The sequence below is a fragment of the Eulemur rufifrons genome, chromosome 8 (genome assembly GCF_041146395.1).
Source record: "Eulemur rufifrons isolate Redbay chromosome 8, OSU_ERuf_1, whole genome shotgun sequence".
Taxonomy (NCBI): domain Eukaryota; kingdom Metazoa; phylum Chordata; class Mammalia; order Primates; family Lemuridae; genus Eulemur; species Eulemur rufifrons.
In genome coordinates this window covers 17,704,972-17,717,945 of record NC_090990.1, presented here as the reverse complement: position 1 = coordinate 17,717,945, position 12,974 = coordinate 17,704,972, and positions in this window count along the sequence as shown.

The following is a 12,974-nucleotide window of genomic DNA, read 5'->3' as shown; positions in this document are numbered from 1 at the left end:
CGAAAAGGACTCCAGGGACTCTGCACTTCAGTCCTTCCGTCCATTTGCAGTTTGAGCTCTCCCCAGCTACTGGGCTGCAAGGGAGGGGTTAACAGCCTCACTCAGTCTTCAGCCCTCCAAGGGCCCTCCTGGCCGGCACCCTGGTCCGCCTGCAAAGACTGAGCGAGAAAGGAGCCAGCTGAGGTTGCCCTCCAACCCTCCCCGAGCGACCGCCCTACTACCTCCTCTTATGGACGTAAGGTTTGCTGCAGCACGAAGAGGTCAGGGGGAAGAAGGCCCTGACACAGGGAGATCTTTCTAGATGTGGCTTGTGGTCCCAGAGCGTACCCCAACCCCCAATCTTGTTGAAACTGAAGATGAAGGAGGGATCCAAGGGACCGCACTGCCTTGCCGGGTTCTGCGAGTGGACCCAGCCTGCAGTGTGGAGGCAAGCAGCCACCGAGTCCCCAGACACTGGGAGGACAAGCCTGGGCAGTTCCTAGAATGTGGGGGAAACGGCTGCGATGACACAGTGAGGGCCCCTATCAGCCCGTCTCTTTAAAAACCGTCGCCTCCAGGTCTAGCCACCAGATTGAGTCCCGGGATTTCCTGGCTGGTTCCAAGAACCCGGCCCGGAAAATGGGCGGAGTTCCTGTCTGCTCTTCCCCTGCCCGCTCGGGCCCGTCGTGTACAGTATTTGGGCCCCAAATCCGGACCCAATCCCAGGGCCAGCCCATCCAGCACCCAAGTCTAGCCGACCTTGTGCTCCCTCGAACAACCCCTGGGTGTCCATCCCTCCATCTTGCTGCACCCCGTTTCCGCATAGCTCCCACTCCCGTCACCCCGCGCGCAGCTCCTCTGCCCGCCGGCCCCGCCCCCGCCCCGCCCCGCCCCGCCCCGCCCCCAAGTGGGGCCCCGCCCCGGCACGTGCGCGCGCGTGCTCCGTCCGTTTCTCCGGGCCTGCTGGATGACCCCCAGGCCCAATCCCCGCACCTATGAGTCCCCGGGACCCGCCACGGGAGGGTTGGGATGAGGGTGGTACCGTTCAGGGAAGCTGGGGGAAGATGCGGGCCTGGCAGGCGGAAGCAGATGCTTCTTTCTTTCCCCTGAGGTGGAGAGGGCCCGGGGTCGGGGAGTTAGGGCCTCACAGCCCAAGCCCACCCCAACCTCCTTTCCCCCAGGTCGGCGCACTTGGCAGCGGGACGAGACTTTCCGACTGGGCCCGGCGGGCTCGGCAGGCTCGGCGGGCTCACAGTGGTGTGGGCCAAGGTTGTGGGCTGGCCAGGTGCCTGCCAGGTGAGCAGCACGGGACTCACCGCAGGGCGGGGGAGCCACGAGAGGTTCTAGGGGGTGGAGGGCGAGTGACGTCAGCAGGGGGGGGTCTATGTGCGCCCTAGGATCGGGAATGCAGGCCCCACGAGAGGTATGGAGTGTGTTTTGGGGAACATCCAGTCTCAGGCCCAGCGGCCCTCTCCTCCTGGATGCTGTCACCTGCCCTGGCAAAGGCTGCAGAGCAGGGCCCAGGAGGCCCAACCCATAGGGCGCTGCCTCCTGGTCGCCTCCTAGGTGGGGCGCGGAGCTCGGCTCTGCCCCGCCACCTTGTGGGCTGAGAAAGCAGCGCCTGCTTGGCGCCCGGAGACTCCCGGCGTCTGGAGGGGACCTGGCGACCGAGGCAAGAGCTGCCCTCTGGGCAATCGGCTGTCGAGACCCCGCCCCCTCCCGAACTGGGTTCCTAGAATGGGTTTGAGGTTGCCATGGCGACGGCTGAGCGGGCTGGGCCTTCCTCCAGCCGTCGTGGGACCGGGGTGTGGACACACCCAGCATCTGCCTCCATCCTACTCGCTGAATAACCTGGAGTGGTCCCTCCTAAAGCAGCAAGGCCTCTAATAACCAAGCAGCTCTTCCTAAGCATGTGCTGTGTGTAAAGCAGCGTCACCTGAAGGAGGCATACAAGGATGATTAATTAAAATAACATTCGTGGTTCGTGAAAATAACAGGTAACATTTAAGGAGGGCTGACTATGCTAAGCACTTACTGAGTGCTTTTATATGCATGGTCACATTGAATTCTCACCATAATCCTAGGGGTAGGCACTTTTCTTCCCATCTAGCAGACGAGGAAATTGAGATTCAGAGAGGTTAAGTAACTTGCCCAAAGCTAGCTAAGGATTGAATTTCTAACCCCTGGCTTTTAACCACTACACTAGGCCACTCCCCTGAGGGAGGACTCAACTGGGACTTTGAAGGATGTTTAGGAGGGATGGTAAGGGTATTCCAGGCAGGAGGGTTGCATGTATAAAGAAAGATATGGTGGGACTTTCTGGGTATTTGGTGAGTTTAGCTTGAACTGAAGTTCCCAAATTGTAGTCAAGTATCAACTTCATAGAGTTTATCCCAAGCAATAATGGCCACAAAATCATGGGTTTAATGTGCAAGTTTTATTTTTTGAATACCAATAGTGATAAATATGTAACTATTAAAAAGTATTGGATCAGATACCGCTAAAAATCATCCTTAGAGCCCCCAGTGATAGTCAGGCCCCATTCTGGAAAACACTATCACAGGGAATTACTGGAAGTGCCCTGGGGAGGAAGGATGAGGCCACTGTTTATTGAGCAAGGGATGTCTATGTCCCAAGTAAGGAAGCTTGCTGGTTTTCATAATTCTGAGCCCCAGACCTACCAGCATATCTGATCTTAATCTTTCCTGCTGGCAATGCTTTGGTTGTTCCCCATTCTCATCCAGATAAAGAGCAAATGTGTTAACAAGGCTTTTTGGGACCTTGGGGTGGCCCACCATGGCCCCATCAGGCTGGGGAATAGAGGGAGTGAGAAGAGGACCACCAAACAGGGGGACTGCCTGGAAGAAGTGACATTAGAGCTGAAATCTTACCAATTTGTGGAAGAGAACTGAGAACGGTGAAAAGCTTTCTAGGTAGGAGGAACTGCATGTGCAAAATTTCTGAGACATGAAGGGACTTTTCTGCATGTGAGCATCTGAAAGGCACAGGAGGAAGGAACTAGAGGAGGAGAGTTTGCAGAGGCCAGAGCCTGCATGCCCCGGAGGCACTGGACTGTGATCTTAGCACTGCCCTATGGGAATCCATTTAGGGTTTCAAGTAGGGGGATGACTTTTTTTTTTTTTTTTGAGACAGAGTCTCGCTGTTTTCCCTGGGCTAGAGTGAGTGCCATGGCGTCAGCCTAGCTCACAGCAACCTCAAACTCCTGGGCTTAAGCAATCCTCCTGCCTCAGCCTCCTGAGTAGCTGGGACTACAGGCATGTGCCACCATGCCCAGCTAATTTTTTCTATATATATTTTTAGTTGGCCAGATAATTTCTTTCTACTTTTAGTAGAGACGGGGTCTCGCTCTTGCTCAGGCTGGTCTGGAACTCCTAACCTCGAGCGATCCATCTGCCTCGGCCTCCCAGAGTGCTAGGATTACAGGCGTGAGCCACCGCGCCTGGCCGGGGGATGACTTTTATTCAAGTACTTGAACAAATAACTTTTTGAGCACCTACTACATGTAGAGTGCTGGGGATTTTATAGTAACCAAACTCTTGTGGTCCCTGCCATGGGGAAGCGCATAATCTTTTTCTTTTTTAACCAAAGTTAGACATGCACAAAATTCAAGCAGATGACAAGTATTAATACGTTTTCTATGAAAACAAAAGGCAGTCCCCCGTTTACATTTTCCCAGAGGCACCCATTTGCAACTCTTCCAGCTGACAATATTTTATATTTATCTCCATATCTTTAAATAGATGTGCTTGTTTTGCTACTTCTTGATGTTTCAGTTTTAGGCACTCTCTCTTGATTTTCTACTATGGAAGGTGCTTTTAACTCTCCCCATCAACCATACACATGATCCCCACCACCGCAACTGCCAACATAATTTTGGTTAGTTCTATGTTTCTTGTTTGCATTATGATATGTAAGCTATGATTCCTTTCCTCTGCAACTTTTTGTTTTCCCTGGACTTCATAATTACCCTGTTTTGTCACTTGCTTAGTTTTTATGTATTCCATTCCCCACCAGTTATCTAAATTTCTTTTTAAGATGTTCAGCCAAATCAGATGTCTCAGGTTGGTCTTTCTGGAAGGTACATGGCGAGGGAAATGTTTGTTAGAGATCAACACCTGGGAAAGGATATGTGTGGAAGCAGTCTTGGGCAGAAGAAGTTCAACTGCAGCGCAGGCCTGAGAAAGACTAGATCAACCTGTGGAGGGGAGCTCTCGAGTGAGTATTGCCTGTCAGAGTTTGCCAAGCCTGGCTGAAATGGCCAGGCCTTCATGCTCCTGCCCGGCTCGGTCACCTGGTGTGGGCTGCTGTAGGGAAGGATGTGATCTTGGGCGAGGCCACTCTCTGCATCTGAGGCCAGCCCCGAAGGAGCTGACAGCTGGAGGCTGTCTGCTGTCAAGACTCCCCACAGGTGGGCAGCAAGCCCTTCCTTGAAAGAAGAGCTGGTAGTCACACCATGTGGTAGTCACACCACATCATATACTCTATCAATTTCATCTTCTTAAAGAAACTCTTCTTGGAGTCCTCTGTTCTGCTCTAGTCTGGAGTGTTTGCCCCTTATACCCGTTGAACAGTTATTCTGGGCAGGGAAGATCCAGATTTTTGTAGGGTCTAAACATTATACAATCTGTGAGTCTTTAAAAAAATACAAAATTAGGTATAATTTACTTAGCTTGTTAAAAGAAATCAGTAAATTAGTGGAGCTGCAGATTCCTGGCGACTCAGGCCCCTTTCTTCTGCGATCTAGCAGACACATTCCTGATGGCAGCCTGGCTTCTGCCGACATACAACCCTCTACAACTCCAGCAATCACAGGGGTTCGTGGAGGTACAGGAACCTGAAGCTGAGGTTTAATCTTCAGGGCAATTCTGCCGTGTTGCTGGGGTCTCCTTCACTGTCATCCCAGGGAGTCCTCTCATCTCGTCCAGGTTGGCTTTCCTTGGGATTGCTTTGTTCTTCCTTTGCTCCATCTTTTGGTGGAGCACCTACTCCAGTGGTTTCTTGGAAAGAGGGTGTTGGAGGTGATATTTTTGAGAACTTGCATATCTGCAAACTTCTTCATTCCACCCTCACCCTTAATAATTTGGCTGGGTACAGAATATATGAAAAGTCCTTAAAACTGTGCCTGGCACAAAGTAAGTACTACAGAAGTTTAGCAATTATTACTATAAAAAATTCTGGTTGGAGGCTGTGAGTGGTGAGTCATTCTTGTAATTCTAGCACTTGGGGAGGCTGAGGCGGGAGGATCACTTGAAGCCAGGAGATCCAGACCAGCCTGAGCAACACTGCAAGACCCCATCTCTACAAAATGTAGAAAAATTAGCCCGGCGTGGTGGTGCACGCCTATGGGCAGGATGATCACTTGAGCCCAGGAGTTGGAGGTTGCAGTGAGCTATGATGATGCCACCACACTCTAGCCCTGGGGACAGAGGGAGATCCTGTCTCAAAAAAAAAAAAAAAAAAAATCTATTTGGAGATTATTTTCCTTTAGTGTTACTATGGAGAAGTCCAAAGGCATTCTGATTCCTGGTGCTTAGTATGGAATCTCTTTTCTACCTTGGAAGTTGTAGGATGTTCTCTTTGTCCCCAGGGTGCTGACATTTTGTGGTGGTGGCCTTGTTATGAATGTGTGTGCTAGTGCTCATCTATCACAGCACGTGGAGACACCGTTCAATATGGAAATACATGTCCTTCAATTCTGGAAATTTTCTTCAATTTTTAATCGATAACTCCTCCCCTCTGTTTTCTGTATTTTCTCTTTGTGTAATTTCTATTTAAATGTTGGGTGTCCTGGTCCAAGCCCCTAATTGTCTTTTTCCTTCCTCTTTTCCATCTCTGTTTCTCTTTGTTCTGTTTTCTGGCAGATTTCCTCAAATTTGTCTTCCAGCCCTACTGTTGAATGTTTATATTCCAATGGCTTTTTTGTTGTTGTTGATGTTTGACTATTTCTTTTTAAAATAACATCATCTTTTTGCATCATGGATGCAATATCTTCTCTTATCTCTCTGAAGATGTTAACAGAAGGTCCTTCCTCTTGGCCTGGTCAGATTTCCTTTGAGAAACCTTTTCCTGATCTCCTGGCTAGGGAGCAAAGACATGGTTGCCAGCTTTTTGGGGGCCCAGTTGGAAAACAGGGTTGGGGGTGTGTCTGCGTTTACGGCACGTCTGGTCACTTCATTGCCTGATGTAGGAGGATGCTCCGCCCTCGCTGTGCCTGTGGTCTCCCACGCCAGGGATCCTGCTTCTTTTCTGCTGGGAGTGGGGAAGCCACAGGGACCTAACAATTTTGATCCTTAAACAGCTTCAAATCCTCCTTATTTTATCACCCCTCACCCTCATTTAAAGAGGTGCCTGCACCTTTGGGGGAGTGTGTGGTCTACACTGGGTTGGCTCTTCTCTTTCCCCATATCCACCACTACAGTTTTCTTACCGCCCACCTGTCTCCTTCCCAGCTTCCAAGTGCCGCGCTCCTGTCATCTCCTGCCTTCTTCTCCTGTCAGTGGGTTTATGCCTTAAACAAAATCTCTTTCCTGTCGTTTTAGTGAGGTTTTGGGAGGGAGTGAAATCAGATGTGTATGTTCAGTCTGCCATAATTTTCAGAGCTTCTGTCCTTACCTAAACCAGTGAGCAGATTAATAACTACAGACTGTGAGCGCTACAGACACGGGGCCAGGACAAGGAAGGCAGGCAGGGCAATGCCTCCTTGCAAAATGCAAATTTTGTCTTTAACATTTGCCTCTTGCTGCTGTGTCGAGACGAGGTTGTGCAGGAACACGAGGGGATCTGGAGGACGGTGAGGAAGCGACTGCGGAAATCAGGGTGAAGGATGGATGGGGTGGACTGGAAAGGTGATGGCTGTAGAGCTGGGAGGAGCCATTTAGGACTCAGAGAGACTGTAACCCCCAAGAGGGCAGGTACCATGTCCATTTTGTTCCCTGATGTGTATATAGTCAGAGCATAACATGGTCCCTGGCCACCACAGACATGGTATAAAATGTTTTTGTTTTTTTTTTCAAGGTATCAGAACTGTAGGATAAAATGTTTGTTGAGTGGACACGGGGGTGAGGAAGAGAGAGGGGCCAAGGATGACCTTCATGTTCCTCCTTCTCCTGGTATAGACCCCGAAGGCCAGCTAAGAGCTGTGGGTAGTGTAGCCAGAGGGAGCCACAGAAGGTCTGGGAGCAGGGGAGTGACCAGGTGAGAGCAGGTCCTTACCTGCACCGTCATGCCCCTCCTCTTTGTGGCTTGTCCTTCACCACACCACACTCCATTCTGGCCTCCTCGCTCAAGCAGATCTCTGCCTGACACAGCCTCTCCCCACCCCCCACCCCCCTTTACCTGGTGACTCCACACTCCTGTCTTGGCCTCCGGGGGCCACAGTCTAATTCTTGTTTTTATTTCATTTTTTATTTATTTTGCTTTATTTATTTATTTTTTTTTTTAAAGAAGGAATCTCACTGTGTTGCCCAGGCTGGCCTTAAACTCCTGGGCTCAAGCGATCCTCCCACCTCAGCCTCCTAAGTAGCTGGGACTACAGGTGTGTGCCACCAGGCCTGGCTTTTTTTTTTTTTTCCCAAGAGCTCAGCAGCCACATGTGGTTAGTGGCTACCAAACTGGGGCAGCACAAATGTAAAGTGCTCTGCACAAATTAAGTTCTCAATACAGTTTAGCTGTCACTATCGGTGACATGGAAACCGTCTGTGCTTTAGGTTAAGTGGAACAAGCAAGTCACTGAGCACTATGTAAAACATGCCTTTACTTGCGCAAAAACCCCCCTGCCCACATGTACCGCAGATGTAAGCAGATGCCCCCTGCCTTGTGAGAGCCTCCGGCCCCAATCAACAAAAGCAGCAAATGCCCGCTGAGGAGGACGGGCCAGGTCAGTGAAAGGCCCCTGCAGGAGCTGAATGGAACTGAATAGCATGGGCAAGGGGAGGGGGACAGCGTGAGCCAGGGAAGGACAGGGTGATGAGGAGAGGAGGGACATGCATGGGATAAGGGTCAGGGAGAACCTCTTCATCACAGGGGGTGGCTGGAGGGACTCTGAAGCCATCACAAAGATGCCACTTAGTGTTTCTGTGTGGGGGTACAATGTGAACACTTCAAGAAACCCCCAAGCTCTCTGTGAAGTCTACTCCTTCCGCACCAGAAGGCGGCGCTGCCTTGGGAGGAGCGACTTTGGAGACGCAAAGGGTATTTTCACCTATGCTTTCTGTCTGTACTGCTTGAATTGTTTAAAAATTATTTTTACCATGAGCAGCTAATGCTTTTATATTTAGAAGGAAAACACTCCTCCCTGCGCCCCCACCCCAAGGAGTATCTGGCTATTATGGGAAATTTAGCACATTAACTGCCATGTGAGTTGTATTTAATTCACAGTAGTTTTTTTTTTTTTTTTTCCCCCCAGAGTCTCACTCTTTGCCTGGGCTAGAGTGCCCGTGGTGTCAGCTTGGCTCACAGCAACCTCAAACTCCTGGGCTCAAGTGATCCTCCTGCCTCAGCCTGTAGCTGGGACTACAGGCATACGCCACAATGCCTGGCTAATTTTTTCTATGTATTTTTGTCCAGCTAACTTCTTTGTATTTTTAGTAGAGATAGGGGGTCTTGCTTTTGCTCAAGCTGGCCTCGAACTCCTGACTTCGGGCAATCCTCTCACCTCGGCCTCCCAGAGTGCTAGGATTACAGGCGTGAGCCACCTTGCCCGACCTAACTCACAGTAGTTTTGAGCCCGAGGCCTCATGAAGCAAAACCTGGGCAAAATCCTGCAGTTGCTTTGTGAAAATCTTACTTGTTGGTGTTCTTACTGTTAAAATTAATATTGACAATTTAATTCTAAAACTGTGGATTAAATGAATAGAAGTCAGTAACAAATTTTATTAAATTATAAAGGATCATTTTGTTTTTGAAATTTTTATTCTATTTTCATAATAAAACACTGGGGCCCCAAGGAAAAAAATTCTTTTTCTAACATGGCAACCACCGTGTTAGAAGATATGAGTTGGTGAGAAGCAGCAAGAAGTCATTAACTCACTGCCTGGCAGACACCGATCTCTTCTCAGTTGCTTCTGTGCTCCGGGGAAATGTTGCCCTCTGGGTCCATCCTGACAGGGCCCTGCCATTTTGCCCCAGCCCCAGAGTAGCCAAAAAGGCTGTTTCAGGGCCAGGGGCTGAGAGGTCTTGGCCCCTGTGCCTGAAGTGCTCCTGCTTTGGTGTGGGGTCTGCTGCAGGCCTTAGGTATGTCCGGGCTCAATTTGGGGGCCGTGCTGGGAACACGAAGCCTCTGAAGAATCACCAGAGCTGTAGGAGTCATAGTGATGCCCACGGCATTGAAGGCACTGCCACCTTGTGGCATAGTGGTCAGTGTGGCCAACTTGCTCTGAGCAGGTTACTTAACCTTTCTGGGCGTCAGTGTTATTTTCTGTGAAATAATGTTGTGAGAGTTAAATGAGATAATGTATGTCATACACTTAACACGAAATGATCTTGGTAAGGATACAAATATTCCAAGAACTAATCTCTGCTCAGCGAAATCCTCCAGCCCTGCAGAAGGAGGTGGGAGGGGATGAAGTTTTCTCTGTTAAATGTAGAGGGTGGCAGATAGGGTCCCAAGGGCCAGCATTCTGCCTGGGAGGAGCAGGAAGGGAGAGTGTTACTAGAAACTCTGTCCCGAGGCAGTGGCCCTTCCAAAGCTTCAGTGATAGAAAATGGTGGGTGGTAGGGTGGCGGCTGGCAGCTTTAAGGGCTGGGGCACACGGGGTACACCCTTGAGGTCATGGAAACCAGGCCAACGTGAGAGGCAGGTGTAGACTCTAGTGTCCACTCTGCCATCACTGTGGCCAAGGGTGCGCTGTGGAGAACTAAGAATAGTGTGGAGGTTTCTAGTGCTGCCTTTGGGCTTAGACCACTCAAGTTCAAGTCAGGTGTAGTCACTTACCAACTATGTGACTCAGGGCACGTTACTTAACCCTCCTTCCTGGTGGCTCAATTCTGCAATCTATGAAATGGGGACCATGATGTTACTAGGTTATTATCAGCATTAAATGAGATAAAGCATTTAGAAGAGAGGAAGGCTTATACTGAGGGCTCAGTAGGGATGAAGTGTTGTTGGTATTTCCTGTTTGCATCAGGAAAGAGTGGCAGGTAATCCTTAGGGTTTTTCTGGTTTTAAAAGTCATCATCCAGGGCAGGCACGGTGGCTCATGCCTAGAATCCCAGCACTCTGGAAGGCCGAGCTCAGGAGTTGGAGACCAACCTGAGCAAGAGCAACATCCCATCTCTACTAAAAATAAATAAAAACGAGCCAGGTGTGGTGGTGCACGCCTGTAGTCCCAGCTACTCAGGAGGATCACTTGAGCCCAGGAGTTTGAGGTTGCAGTGAGCTATGATGACACCACTGCACTCTAGCCTGGGCAACAGAGCAAGACCCAGTCTTGGGGGAAAAAAAGTCACTATCATTTAGGTACCTAACCCAGACTTCTTAGAGGGCAATTTAAGACTAGTCTCTCCTGTTCAGTTCTACCTCCAGCTCTGAAGAATGACAAAGCTTTTGAAAAAATGATAAAAAGTTAATTTCCCCAAAGTCACAGAGCTAATTCTCTACTGCCTGCATTTTTATGAGAAACGAAGGGGAGTTTTCTGTCGTGGTCAGTAATGCCTCAGACTTCTAGTCCAGAGCCCAAACAGTTGCCATTCATGTTTTCTTTCATTAATACAGCAAATATTACCTGGGCCCATTTGCAGAACAGAATCATAGTTCGTGGTGTGGGCTCTGGAGTCACATGGACCTGGACTCCTGGCTATACCACTACAGCAGGTCTGACCTTGGAAGGCCTTTCACTGCTCCAAGACCTAGTTTTTTCAGCTGTAAAATGGAGAGATTAATTCCCACTTCCTCAGGTTGGTGTGAAGATAAATGAAACAATCCATTGACTCGGTTAAGACTATTTTCAGCTGCAGGTAACAGAATGCAGTAGTCCCCCCTTTATCTGAGGGGAGTATGTTCCAAGACCCCAAGTGGATGCCTGAAACTGAGGACAGTACTGAACCAGATCGTGGTCAGTGGAACGTTTCTGTTCATCTCTTCCACCCATGAATTTAATGCCTTTTCCATCTTATCACTTATCGGGTACTGTGGCTAAATAGTGTGTGCAGTTTGAGGTGTGACAGCAAAACAGGCACAAATTTCTTCACAATTTCACAGATTTGTTCTACCATAGATCTTAGCAACTTCAGCATCTGATTTTTTTTATTATTAAGAACTTGTACCTGGCCGGGCACAGTGGCTCACGCCTGTAATCCTAGCACTCTGGGAGGCCGAGGCGGGAGGATTGCTCAAGGTCAGGAGTTCGAGACCAGCCTTAGCAAGAGCGAGACCCCGTCTCTACTAAAAAAATAGAAAGAAATTACCTGAACAACTAAAAATATATATAGAAAAAATTAGCCGGGCATGGTGGTGCATGCCTGTAGTCCCAGCTACTCAGGAGGCTGAGGCAGGATTGCTTAAGCCCAGGAGCCTGAGGTTGCTGTGAGCGAGGCTGACGCCATGGCACTCTAGCCAGGGCAACAGAGCAAGACTCTGTCTCAAAAAAAGAAAAAAAAAAGAACTTGCACCTTTTCACTTAAAGGAAGCTCTTTACGGCTTGTCTTTGGCATATGTGAATAGCCAGCATCACTATTATGCTTTGGGGCCACTGTATTAATAAGGGTGACTTGAACACAAGCACTGTGATACGGACAGTCGATCTGTCACTAAGATGGCTACTCAGTAACTAACGGGTGGCAGCTCGAATATTCCCCTTTCCTGTCTTCAATAACCAATTTCACGTCTTCACCTCATTGTCATCTTCCCCTCATCAGTGATTTCTCCTCATACTTCACAGTGGTAGAAGGTGCAGTTAAGAAAGGAGCTACCTTGTCTTCCCCCACCTCCACTAACTACCTGAATGCAGTGCGCACAGGTCCTGCAAGCCCTCCAACTACTCCAGGAAGGAGGCTTATGCCTCCGCCACCTGTTAAACAGGACAGTAATCACGTGCCTCTTGCCAGGGTCAAAAAGTTTCTGCCTCATCTGCCCTCTCTTCTTAACCAAATTCTTTTCTTAGTTGCCCACAACAGTATTCTGGCTTTAATTTCTCCCTCTCTTTCACACTGCATGACCAACCCGGCAATAAATTCATTGGCTCAATATTCAGTATCTACTTTGGACCCAACCAGTGGACACCAACTCCAGGAGTTCTCAGATTCCCCAATGCCCCCTCTCTCATTTTGCTCCCCTGCACCAGAGCACCCCTTTCACTTACAGGCATGGATGGAAAACCACTTCTGGGGGCATGAGATCTGGCTTCCTAAAAGGAAGCCAAGTAGCTGAGTGATTCAGTCCACAACTGTGAAGTTAGCTTCCCAGACATAAACGCTGAGAAGTAGGAAACAAGATGGCAGGGCATGGAACTGGGCTAAAAACTGCCTCCTCCATCTCTTCTGTGATCTTCCCCAAGGTTCCTCCCGGCAGCCCTTCCGAAGTCTCTGTGCCAAGCAAATATACCTGATTGACCTCCTGTGACTGCAGCTTCTTGAGAAGCAGTAGCCAATGCATAACTGGTTCTTCTAATCTTCCTCACCTTCATCACCCTGGGCTTGCATCTCCTAAGTAAGGTACCAGCATTTTAATCCTTTCTTCAGCTGCCTTTCTAGGGACAAGGGTAACACCAGGGTAAGACACAACCCTAGTCCAACACCATTAATTCCTATGAACTTGTTAGCAATACCGGTGAAGTTCTTGGGCCCTGTCCCATATCCGCAGAGGCAGAATCCCTGGAAATGGGGCCCAAGACTGATTTTAAAAACTGTTCAGGTGATTCTTGTGCCCACTTAAGTTTAAGATTTTTTTTTGAGGGAAAATGAGTTCCTAGAGAAAAGCTTGTTGCTGCCTTTCCCCCGGCTTCCTTGAATTGTTTATGAGAAGGTGAAGCTTGGAGCTG